This window comes from Asterias amurensis, chromosome 17, assembly GCF_032118995.1.
Source record: "Asterias amurensis chromosome 17, ASM3211899v1".
In the NCBI taxonomy this organism is placed as follows: Eukaryota; Metazoa; Echinodermata; class Asteroidea; order Forcipulatida; family Asteriidae; genus Asterias; species Asterias amurensis.
Genome location: NC_092664.1, coordinates 6818818 through 6831519, shown reverse-complemented (window position 1 = coordinate 6831519; position 12702 = coordinate 6818818). Strand labels below are relative to the sequence as shown.

The 12702-nt window shown below is 39.3% G+C and overlaps 1 long non-coding RNA gene and 1 pseudogene across 1 annotated transcript; one reads left to right on the top strand and one right to left on the bottom strand.

The window, feature by feature from the left end:
- Nucleotides 1–2968: 2968 nt before the first annotated feature.
- On the bottom strand, nt 2969–7784 carry LOC139950015 (uncharacterized). Its single transcript, XR_011787605.1, has 5 exons — nt 7701–7784; nt 5566–5684; nt 4591–4714; nt 4200–4342; nt 2969–3825 (listed from the first exon to the last, which is right to left on the bottom strand). It is a non-coding gene; the product is annotated as an uncharacterized lncRNA (long non-coding RNA).
- A 2410-nt stretch (nt 7785–10194) lies between these two features.
- On the top strand, nt 10195–12521 carry LOC139950091 (histamine H2 receptor-like; annotated as a pseudogene).
- Nucleotides 12522–12702: the final 181 nt, after the last annotated feature.

Here is a 12702-nt window from a genome sequence, read left to right as displayed (position 1 = left end):
CAGAGAACATACCTTCCATTGCACCAAGGCCAGCAGGACCAACACTTGTTCCAGGCAGCCGAGGGGGTCCACCAACAGGCACAGGTGTTTGCACAACTCTGCGAGTTTTTCAGAGGGTTTGGATGAGGCCCTAACATACATAAAAATGTGTTGCTCCTACACAATGAGTCCATGTTTTAAATCTTGCAAATTTCGTAAAAAAAAAAAATAATAATATTGGAGAGAAAAATGAAGAAACTGTATAAATAAATTGTTCTATTTTCCAAGCTCTAAAATATATTTCAAAGTTTGATAAACGAAAGCAATTAATTTTAGAATTAATTTTGATAGAAATTTCCATATCTCTGCAAGATACTGAGATTTCCATAGTTTTGTATTTATGTTTGGTCAATGAAACAAAGTTGATGGCTTCCCTCGCAAGAAAAGTCATTACTTTTTGAAAATTTTAATGAGATTTCCATAGTTTTGTTGTTATGTTTGGTCAATGAAACAAAGTTAATGGCTTCCCTCGCAAGAAAAGTCATTACTTTTTGGGCAGTTTTACTCTTTTGAACAGTCTCATTGCGTGGTAGGAGCAACTCATACATTTAATTTAAATAATACGTATTTAGAAATTATTTTAGTCATAGTGTTAGTTACTCACTATCGGAGGAAATGTGAGCAACTCGGGAGAGTGTCAGTTACTCGCTACACAAAGGAAGTGTGACCAACTCAGAGTAACACAAAGGAAAGTGTCAGATACTCATTACACAAAGGAAGTGTGAGCAACTCAGAGTAACACAAGGGAGAGTGTCAGATACTCATTACACAAAGGAAGTGTGAGCAACTCAGAGTAACACAAGGGAGTTTCAGATACTCATTACACAAAGGAAGTGTGAGCAACTCAGTAACACAAGGGAGAGTGTCAGATACTCATTACACAAAGGAAGTGTGAGCAACTCAGAGTAACACAAGGGAGCGTGTCAGATACTCCTTACACAAAGGAAGTGTGAGCAACTCAGAGTAACACGGGAGAGTGTCAGATACTCATTACACAAAGGAAGTATGAATAACTCAGAGTAACACAAACAGTGTGAGTAACTCAGAGTAACACAAGGGAGAGTGTCAGCTACTCATTACACAAAGGAAGTGTGAGCAACTCAGAGTAATACAAGGGAGAGTGTCAGTTACTCGCTACACAAAGGAAGTGTGAGCAACTCAGAGTAACACAAGGGAAAGTGTCAGATACTCGTTACACAAAGGAAGTATGAATAACTCAGAGTAACACAAATAGTGTGAGTAACTCAGAGTAACACAAGGGAGAATGTCAGATACTCATTACACAAAGTGTGAGCAACTCAGAGTAACACAAGGGAGCGTGTCAGATACTCATTACACAAAGGAAGTGTGAGTAACTCAGAGTAACACAAGGGAGAGTGTCAGATACTCATTACACAAAGGAAGTGTGCACACACTGAAACATTGACTAATTTACAAAAAAAATTCAACTAACTAATAAATAAACATGAACTATTAAGTCAAATTTTGTTTGACTTCTAAGAATTTAGACACTTTAAAATGTCTCCTATTTCAGGCATGCAACTCTGTATTTCCAGAAACTCAGGCACAGCAAGGTATTTTACTGTGGATTTTTGTTTTTCAATGGTTAAAAAACCAAAACCATAAAAATCAGATGTTGCATGGCTGCTAACTGCTGATGTATGAGATGGGCGAAAACCCCGCCTATCTAATACCCTCTGGGGAAAAAAGTCCCATCCGGCTCCACTATATGGCAACCAAGTGTGTCAAACTCCATACATCAGCACACGCCTAACTGGAATGACCTAGTTGAATTAGATAGAATAGTGAGAATAACATTTCTTTGACATGGTTCAAGTTCCCAGTTTGATGATTGACCAAACAAGGGAAGTATGGATCAATACACAGAGGGAAGTGTGAGTGACTCGCCACACGCACAAAAAGTGTGAGCAATTCACCACACAACCATAAAAGTGTGAGCAATTCACCACACAACCATAAAAGTGTGAGCAATTCACCACACAACCATAAAAGTGTGAGCAATTCACCACACAACAAAAGTGTCCGTGATTCACCACACAGCAAAAAGTGTCAGCAAATCACCAAACAACAAAAGTGTGAGCGATTCACCACACAACAAAAAGTGTGAGCGCTTCACCACACAACAAAAGTGTGAGCAATTCACCACACGACCTTAAGTGTAAGCAATTCACCACACAACAAAAGTGTCAGCGATTCACCACACACAAAAAGTGTGAGAAATTCACCACACAGCAAAAGTGTGAGCAATTCTTCACACAACAAAAGTGTGAGCAATTCACCACACGACCTTAAGTGTAAGCAATTCACCACACAACAAAAGTGTCAGCGATTCACCACACACAAAAAGTGTGAGAAATTCATCACACAGCAAAAGTGTGAGCAATTCTCCACACAACCTTAAGTGTGAGCAATTCACCACACAACAAAAGTGTAGCGATTCACCACACAACAAAAAGTGTTAGCAATTCACCACACAACAAAAAGAGTGAGCAATTCACCACACAACAAAAAGTGTCAGTGATTCACCACACAACAAAAAGTGTCAGTGATTCACCCCACAACAAAAAATGTTAGCAATTCACCACTCAACAAAAAGTGTGAGCGATGCACCACACAACAAAAAGTGCGAGCAATTCACCACACAACCAAAAGTGTGAGTGATTTACCACACAACAAAAAGTGTCAGTGATTCACCACACAACAAAAAGTATCAGCAAATCACCACACGACAAAAAGTGTGAGCAATTCACCACAAAACAAAAGTGTCAGCGATTCACCACACACAAAAAGTGTGAGAAATTCCCCACACAGCAAGTGTGAGCAATTCACCACACCACATTAAGTGTGAGCAATTCACCACACAACAAAAGTGTCAATGTGTCACCACACAGCAAAAAGTGTCAGCAAATCACCAAACAACGAAAAGTGTTAGCAATTCACCACACAACAAAAAGAGTGAGCAATTCACCACACAACAAAAAGTGTCAGTGATTCACCACACAACAAAAAGTGTCAGTGATTCACCCCACAACAAAAAATGTGAGCAATTCACCACTCAACAAAAAGTGTGAGCGCTTCACCACACAATGAAAAGTGTCAGCAATTCACCACACAACTGAAAGTGTCAGTGATTCACCACAGAACAAAAAGTGTCAGTGCTTCACCACACAATAAAAAGTGTCACTGATTCACCACACAACAAAAAGTGTCAGCAAATCACCACACAACAAAAAGTGTGAGCAATTCACCACTCAACAAAAAGTGCGAGCAATTCACCACACAACCAAAAGTGTGAGTGATTTACCACACAACAAAAAGTGTCAGTGATTCCCCACACAACGAAAAAGTGTCAGCAATTCACCACACAACAAAAAGTGTGAGTGATTCACCACACAACAAAAAGTGTCAGTGATTCACCACACAACAAAAGTGTGAGCAATTCACCACACAACAAAAAGTGTCAGCGATTCACCACACAATCTAAAGTGTCAGTGATTCACCACACGACAAAAAGTGTGTGCAATTCATCACACAACAAAAAGTGTCAGCAATTCACCACACAACAAAGTGCAGTGATTCACCACACAGGGAAATGTTTGAATGATTCACCACACAATAAAGAAAGTTACGACTCACCACACAACTATTTCTAAGTTAATCCCTATAATATACGAATAATTACAAATTACAAAAAGGTTGTGCATCTCTACCGATGATGGACGATGACTCCTTGTGAGATCCGACACTCTCTGTCTGGATTTTGATCTGTAGAAGGTGTAAAAAAAGAACAAGAAAAAAATTAAAATCTTTGAAGATATAGAAATCACAACTAAATACGAAAACGCAAACTGTTTGACCCATTTGTGTTCATGATTAAACACACCATATTAAGGGGTAATTCCAGCAGTTTTTAGGCCTAAACTTAAAACAATCACAAGGCCTTGAAACAAACAATGACATCCACAGCAGTTAATTGCTATGGCGCCCTGTGCTTTTGTTTAGGTGCCCCGTGTAAGGTCCACTTAATACAAACTTACATTTTCCTCATAGAAGTGCCCCTTTAGAAGCGTAGTTCAAGGCCTGAAGCTGCCATGTATTTAAAACACTTCTCATGGGTCTTTTTTAATCATGTATCGTACCTTTAGATGTTAGATGTTAGATGTCATAGTTGAGTGCTGTTGACTCTGCAAGGCTTCAACATTGATAGATCAAGACATCTCTGCTCAGTGTGATGGACAGCCACCATGAGTGAAGATTGGACACTTTGTCTGCATTGATTCATCTGTAGAAGTTGACAAAACATGAAGGAATGAGAACAAATTTACACATATACTGAGTAAACTACTGATGGCGTCATGCAGAATTTCTTAGTGGCTGGTTCAATATTCAATACAGCAAGGCCCAATTCATGGCTCTGCTTATTGTAAACAAAAGAGGCAATTCGGAATACCTCGATAGCACTTGTTTTCGTATAGTCAGCAAGCATTCAAAAAACACTTCTCATGACTCAATGTCCATCATGAATTGTACCTTTAGGTGTGAGATGTTATAGTTGAGTGCTGTCCACTCTGCGATGCTTCAACATTGAGAGATTGTGACATCTCTGCTCAGTGTGATGGACAGCCACCATGATTGAAGATCGGATTTAGTTCATCTGTAGAAATTGACAAAACATAAAGGAATGAGTACAAGTTTTTTAGTCATATTTACAGAGTAAACTACTAATGAAGTCACCCAGAATTTCCAAATAGACGCTGGTTAATATTCAATACAGCATGGCCAAGATTCTTGGCTCTGCTTAAAGACAGTGGACACTATTGGTAATTGTCAAAGACTAGCCTTCACAGTTGGTGTGACTCAACATATGCATAAAATAACAAACCTGTGAACATTTGAGCTCAATCGGTAGGCAAAGTTGCAAGATAATAATGTAAGAAAAAACTCCCTTGTCACACGAAGTTGTGTGCTTTCAGATGCTTGATTTTGAAACCTCAAATTCTTCTTTCTCGAAAACTACATTACTTAGAGGGAGCTGTTTCTCACAATGTTTTTTACTATCAACCTTTCCCCATAACTCCTTACCAAGTAAGGTTTTGTGCTAATAATTATTTTGAGCAATTACCAATAGTGTCCACTGCCTTTAACGAAAGAATCAGCGTTTACCGAAGCAGGGAACTTTGGCTTGGGTGCGTGCCTAGGCACTCTACACTTACACAGCTAGTGCAGAAGATCAACACTTGCCATGCAAGCAGAGAATGGTGACCGTAAGCATGGAATTCAGCGGTGAGCAGAGCCATAACAAAATGGGCCCTGGCCTAAAACTTCATTCTTGGCGGGCAGAGTGATGTTCTTCTGGTAGGCGGCACTCTATAAGGAAAAGGTAAATTTGTATTGCAACTTTGCAAAAGGCATCCCTATCAAAGCTACAGGTACCACACAAATTGCTTTGGTGGGTCCAGTCAATTATTTTGAGAACCGACACAGGAATATTATTGTGAATCATACCTGTAAATCAGGACGCTGAGCAGATTAGTCTGTGAGGCTTCAACACTGACAGATTTAGACATCTCTTTTAAGTGTGATGGAAAGCCACGGAGATTGATGATACGTCTGGAATACTCAATCTGCAGAAAGAAGAAATGAAATGAACAAAATATTAAGGGTTGCCACTGTGAATGATTGAAGACTAGACCCCCCCCCCCCGATATTTTCTTGCCCATTTTGATTAAATTGCTTGGCATTTTTTCAATTTTAAACTTTTTGCCCAAAATGGCTAAAAGTTCTGGACTTACCCCTTGTGATTTTTTCAATTTTAGGCACAAAACAGCTTAAAATGCAGGACCTTCCCCTTATGATTTTGTTTAATTTTAGGCCCAAAATGGCACAAAACGCTGGGCTTACCCCCTTGTGATTTTCATTAATGTTTGGCACAAAATGGCTAAAAATGCTGGCCTTAGCCCTTGGGATTTTTTCAGCCTTTGGCCAAAATGCTGGACTACCCCCTTGTGATTTATTTCAATTTTAGGCCCAAAATGGCACAAAACGCTGGACATTACCCTTTGTGATAATTTAAACTTTTTGCCCAAAATGGTAAAAAAATGCTGGACGTACCCCTTGGGATTTTTTTAAAGGAACACGTTGCCTTGGATCGGTCGAGTTGGTCTTTGAAAAGCGTTTGTAACCGTTTTTTATAAAATGCATATGGGTAGAAAGATGTTGTAAAAGTAGAATACAATGATCCACACAAACATGCCTCGAAATTGCGTGGTTTTCCTTTTACCTCGTCGACTAACACGTCGGCCATTTATGGGGGTCAAAATTTTGACTCCCATAAATGGCCGACCATGTTAGTTCGCACAGTAGAAGGAAAACCACGCAATTTCGAGGCAAACTTGTGTGGATCATTGTATTCTACTTTTAAAACATCTTTCCAACCATATGCATTTTATAAAAAACGGTTACAAACGCTTTTGTTTTGACCAACTCGTCCGATCCAAGGCAACGTGTTCCTTTAATTTAAGGCCCAAAATGGCTTAAGGCTGCTGGACTTTAGGCCCGAAAAGCTAAAAATGCTGGTAACCCTTTGTATTTATTCAATTTAGGCCATAAATTGCTACAAATGCTGGACTTACCCCCTTGTGATTTTTTAAGATTTAGGCACACACTGGCTTAAAATGCTGGACTTACCCTTGTGATTTGTTTTAATTTTAGTCCAAAAATCGCTAAGGATGCTGGACTTTTTACCCCTTGTGATTTGTTTTAATTTTATTTCCAAAATGGCCAGTGAACTAGACCCGAGTGTCAAGACCGGGGCCCAATTTAATGCGGCTTAATGGTCGTTTTGTGCAGGCGCACCCAACAAAGTTTTCATTGGATAACTTTTCGTATGGCCCACCACTTTTTCGCTCATTTTTATACACACAGGGATATCTCATTGAGGTAAATGAGATACTATTTTGGATAACTTTCCGTATGGCGCCACCACTTTTTCACTCATTTTTACAAAAAGGGATATATCAATCAGGTAAATTAGATACTATATTATTTTATTTCGAATGAAAAAGTGGTGGCGCCATACGGAAACTTTTCCACTATTTTATTTCATATCGAATGAAAAAGTGGTGGCGCCATGCGGAATTTATTCCTTTTCATTTCATAGCCGCATAAATAAGCAAGGTTATTTACTTTAAACCGGTGCCATGGCCGTCAGGAAATTTGAGGCCTGTGTTTACATCGCGCAAAGAGAGGTAAAAGATGAGCTTTGATTTTTAGGGACACCTTGTAAAAAGATCATCTCCTGCAATGGCATCATTGTTTTTTTTCCCAATTCAAACTCAAAGAAAAAGACAAGCTTGAAAACAGGACAGGGGAGGATATATTTGCTAGAAGCAGACGACACCCAGGTAGTTTCCACGACTACTTGTCGTTGTTCTCGACTCTTGGCCCGTCCCTTCCCCCGACGCCCCCCCCCCCCCCCCCTCCCCCAACCATAGCAGCCATGTTTCAAGAAAAATCACTCATGACTGTGATGGTGTTCGAACTTTTCTTGTTGAAAAAACACAGCGAAATTTACATTTCTAGGTTCTCTCGTTACAACAACAGTTTCTATGAGTGTGGATTGTAAAAATTGAAATACTCACGTGGTAATTCGGTGCGAATTTACTCCTTTTCGGATCAGTTTTCTTTCTCCACATGTGCGGCAAACAGCAAGCATTGCCCGTCTCCATTTTGGATTTAAAGCACACGACCCCAAAACCAAGCAGCCCGCCTGCACAAGGAGCGCATGCGCGTTGTGCTTATTACGGGTGACAGTACTATTAACCAATCCCACAAAGTGTACAGGTGTATGGGGGAGTCTTATTTTGAAGCGGTGGGTGTAAGTTTTCCAAGTGAGGAACTTCTTACTCTCTGCTTTACTTTTACTAAGCACAGGAAAAACTGCTTAACAGAAACCGTCTACAACCTGGCTACATTGTTTGTGGCTGGTGTCCCCACTAAATTTTTGCTAAGCAACATTTGTCGAGTGGAATTTTCTGCTTGTAGTTTTATGATTGGGCCCATCTTGAAAAATCAGTCTGCAATAGATTGGGGAACAGTAAAAGAAACACACATCTTGAAACTCTGGGCCTGCCCTGTATCCACGACTCTCTTCCACTGGCATTTCAAACCAAGTAGGCCTAAGTGCAAGTGCATCATACAATACAAGCATTGTGAATGTCCACCCCCCCCCCCCCCCGCCCCCCTCCTTCAGTTGACCAGTCAATATTCTTTTAGTCGCCATTCGTGGCAATGGCAGCTTCGCTATTCTAGTTTGTTTACGTACTAATTATGGACATCAAAATATTTTTAAGAATTGTGAGTTTTATAGGGCATTTCATATGCCTCCAAGTCAGTTTCAATTGTTGTCCTTAAGTCAGTTTCAATTGTTGTCCTGTTTACAGTTAAGTGGTAGAGTGATGCATTTAGGTTACCTTCAGGATACCAGTGATGGACAACAGTCACAAGTGATAATGAGTAGCTTCAATTTGCTCTTTTCAGGCCTCACTTCAAATTAATAGCCGCGACCTTCTCAACTTTCATTTCCCACTCCGTAACGGTCTAATTTGGATTGACAGTGGCTATCCATAACGTAGCTTATTTAAATTAAAGTATCCTATGCAAGGAATTGTTCTTTCCATGGGTCAATATTTGTCTTTGCTGTAGTGAAGGTGATTGCAATTTCAGTCTGATAATACATCTCATAAGTTACAGGAAAGGTCTGCAAGCATCTGCGAATGCCTTATTTCAACAAATATTGTGTAAAGTGTGTGTAAAGTGTAAAATTGTGTAAAATTATGTCTTTTCCAAAAAAAAAGTACAATGATATATTAAACAGGTTTGAGAAAACTATAGCATTTCTGTTTCTTGCTGATGTGCCCAAGTAGATGAAAGCAATTATTCTCAACAGTTAAGACCAGCTACTGAACTAATTGTCCAGATGGTTGCAGCATATGAAGGAAGCTCTTTGATAAAACAATACACAGCCCCCCCCCCAAAAAAAAAAAAAAAGAAAAAGATATAGGCCTACATGTACAAAACAGTTGCTGTAAAAAATATTTGCATCTGAAGCGCAAATGTAAAAGAATACCACCACTAAATATACCTTTTGACTTGACACCTATCAGTTTGAACATGGTTTGAATTTGCATTGAGGCAAGTAATTTGCTCCCTAGAAATAAGCTGTTAAACAGATGAATGGTTAAAAGTTGAAGCAATGTTTATCAGCAAGCTCCATCAGGTAACCAGGGTAACAAACCTGTAGCAGTATCGATGCTGTTGGAATCACCTAACAATTGGTTCAATGATGAATTCATCACCATGGCAACGTTTATTAAGCCAATAAATTACTTCGAGTGCCAATGGACCAGTGATAATTTACAAGGTTCTGGTCTTTATTTGAAATCCTTTCAAATTGATTTTGTCATCAAGAGAGAGAGAGAAGGGACGTGGTGGAACTTGAATACTGAAGAGGGGAGTGCAAATACTGGAAAAGGGGTATCATTTTAACTCACTTCAGTGGGGCATGTTAATCGGCAGTCAAGTGAAATAGCCACGATCCAATTGCAGCCAAATGCCTTCTCCTCAAGTATTTATGTCATCCATGCGCTACATACTTTGGTTGCCATCGATACCAACATTAGTGTTCTTGCTGATGGGGAGTGCAAATATTGGTTTGCGATAACACCAAGTGTGTATCTACTTGCCAGGTAGATTTTGATCTTTAGAGAACTGGCCTGCTCTATATTCTACTACCCAGAGTGGATTTTCGGAATTTAGGTTCTGAAACTCAACTATCCTGCTTGTTAACTACTACAGGAGGAGTGTAGGAAATCCGCTGGGACTACTACACTTTAGCTTCAGTGTTGCGAAGTGTCTTCTTAAACGGTCTCAACATTTCGACCAGCTTGCTCATCGTCAGGTTGAAGAAATGTGAGAGAAGTGGGCCTATTTACATTATTGTACATTGAAGAAATACGCAGCATAGAGAGATCATTGAAGAAGTCGTTACCAGACTTCTAACGTGTCAAGTTCAGTTATTTGGTGAACGTACAACACAAGCAGTAAATTGAACTTGAAGAATAGCTGTAATCAAAAATGGAAATTAATATCACAAACAGCTTGGATGAACAAGATGACAGCACACCTATACCAATCACTGTATTGCGTACACTGAGCATTCTTCTAGAGTCCTCTTTAGTAGTGGGCAGTAATGCCATCAATTTGATCATCTTGCCACGCGTTAACTGTTTTGAGGAAGTGACTGTGTTTCTGCTAAGGTCCTTGGCAGTGACGGATCTTATGATTGGAATACTCGTTGGGTTTGCCGTCTTGCCAGCCATCATAGATTACTGGCCATATGGAGATGGTTTCTGTAAATTCATCGGAAGTTTGGGCACTTTTTTGTCTACTGCATCCTCACTGACATTGATGTGCATTAGTTTGGATCGATACTTGGCCATTACCAAACCATTACGATATATCAGTATTGTAACTGTATCTCGTGCTCGCTTTGCTGTGTTAACTGTATGGATAACTTGCATCATCTTCATAGTGTTACTTGCGTTAGCAACATGGCCACCATTTCAGATCATCACTTATGATGCTGTATTGTGTACCTGCATCGTGTCATTTTTTGATGGGAAGGTTTTAACTCAAGCATTAAGTGCAGCTGCTGTTTGTGTATTGGTTCCAAGTATTGTAATTAGCGTTACCAATGCAAGACTTTTGATGATATCTATAGGTCACGCAAAGCGTATCCATGCTCTGCCAGGGCGTCCCGGGGACGTGGACAACACCAGGGTATATCATTATCAGAAATTAAAGCAGTCAAAACAACATTGACAATCACAGGCATCTATTTCATGGCTTGGACACCATTTCTGATTGCTCAACTCTATCGTGCATTTTCCTCAGCGCCTGCGGCAGAGTGGATTCAGTTTGTAACTGGGTCACTAGTCATAAGTAACAGCTGGTGGAATGTCTTCATTTACTGCTTCATGAACAAAACTTTTAAGGAGAAATTGAATGAAGTGATTCTTTGGAAATGTAAATGCACAAAGACAGAGGTTCATTCCCATAAATCCAGCGCCACACTGACTGATTAAGATTCCATTGAAACTATCACCTAAGAGATTATTCATATAGGGGATCATTCGCCTCTCTTAATATTTATGTATGACGTCATAATTCTTACCCAAAATGAGGCTATGGGCGCACGTCCCCCACCACTTGCCATGCCGTGATTGTGCCCATCGCCTCGTTTGAGTTAGGTACCTCATGCATAAATATTAAGAGAGGCGTAGTGGGGATATGTTGCGATGTATATCGTGATATATATCGTGACATGTATCGCGATAAGTAATGCGATATGTATCGCAATATAATATCGTGATATGTATTGCGATAAGTAGTGGAGAGTAGACAATTCAGATCTTACAGCTTAAAAAGATTTTAATAATTTTGGTGTTTTCATTCTTTAATATTCTTCAACAATTTCATTGTTTTTAAAAATTAACAGATTGCTAGTGAATGGTGTACAAACATGTACAACCTGATAACGTTTTAGATTTTTTACAAAACAGTGCCATTTTCTATTAATCAAAACTGAAACAAAAATGTGGAAAGATCTTCTGGAGCTTGGGGTAGTTTGGACCCAAATTATGTTGAAATGACCCCAGAAACTCTTGTGAAATGGATAACTATCTGTTTCTGTTAGTTCAAGTTTCAATGTCAATTTACACAAAAATTGATGGACAATATCCCAACCCTATAGTCTTGGTTCAAGATGTTCTTATAAGGTTACTGCAGGTTACTGAACAGTACAGTAAATACAGTTGATAGCAGTACCTTGCTCAATCACAATAGTTTATTCATAAGTCACAACACTATCTTGCACCAAGACTACTAACCCTCCTACTGTTTGACCATTCAACATCATCCATGTGGTTTTGAACGATATTTAAACTATGCAAGCCTGCTATATGATGTTGTGTAGTGATTGCATCAATACACTTTTAACAAATACTGCTGTGCAGCCGTGTTCAATTTCGTCACCATACATTCAGCACCTGGATGGTTAAAAATGGTTTGGTCAACTTACTTATAAAAAATTATACACCAATTGTCTATACCCTCATAGTATCACGAGGAACATTAACTTTCTTACACACATACCAGGGCCCAATGGCTCTGCTGACTTGCAGAATTTTACAATGAGGGCAGGATTCTGTGAGTCAAAGCAGAGCCATGAAATTGCCTCCCCTTAATCAAACTGCGCATAATATATTTTCATTTCCCCAAAAAAATTAAAGGATGTGAAATGGTAGTCTGGTTCCTTGCTCCAACCATCTGGGAACGTTTTATGGAACTTTTCTAAGCCTACATAAAAAAACAACCTTAACAAGAAACTCCCCCCCCCCCCCCCCAAAAAAAAGGGTTCGATTGGCTTTTTTTTCAAAACGCCTGGTGTCCAATTTTCATGGCTTTCTTATTAAACCTGCTTCATAATTTGCACTGGAAAAAAATCTTAAATGTAAATTGTAAAAATTGTATAGCCTGACATTATAAAAAGAGAAGAGTTTCAAACAGACTATTCCTGCAGCT